The sequence below is a fragment of the Chrysochloris asiatica genome, unplaced genomic scaffold, assembly GCF_000296735.1.
Source record: "Chrysochloris asiatica unplaced genomic scaffold, ChrAsi1.0 scaffold00201, whole genome shotgun sequence".
Classification (NCBI taxonomy): Eukaryota; Metazoa; Chordata; class Mammalia; order Afrosoricida; family Chrysochloridae; genus Chrysochloris; species Chrysochloris asiatica.
The window spans coordinates 5,767,267-5,767,841 of record NW_006408719.1 but is presented as its reverse complement, the minus strand read 5'-3'; positions in this window follow the sequence as shown (position 1 = coordinate 5,767,841).

The window sequence follows — 575 nt, the reverse complement described above, 5'->3', positions numbered from 1 at the left end:
GAGTCACACAACTCCACAGAGGAAATAGTCGAAGAGCTATTGAAAGAAAATGTCTCTAATATCCTCAAGGGCAAAAAGATAGACATCCTAGAAGCCCAACGGAGTCCAGGAAGGATGGACCCCAAAAGAAATTCACCAAGACATATCATAGTCAAGCTCTCCAAACTCAATGACAAGGAGATACTCCTGAAAGCAGCAAGAGAAAACAGAAGGGTCACATGCAAAGGCAAACAACTCAGACTAAGCTCAGACCTCTCAGCAGGAACCATGCAAGCGAGAAGACAATGGGGAGACATATATAAAACATTTCAAGAAAAAAATTGCCAACCAAGAATCCTTTATCCAGCAAAGCTATCAATCAAATATGAGGGTGTAATAAAAACATTCCAGAATAAAGAGAAGTTATGGGACTTCACCAAAGCCAAACCAGCACTACAAAACATCCTAAAGGGAGTTCTGTGGACCAAGAATCAACAAGAACAGACAACAACCAGAGATTGACATACATGGGAGCACCTCCCTGATTAAGACAACAGAAAGAAGAAATGTTAACAAAACAAAACTATAAGAACAAA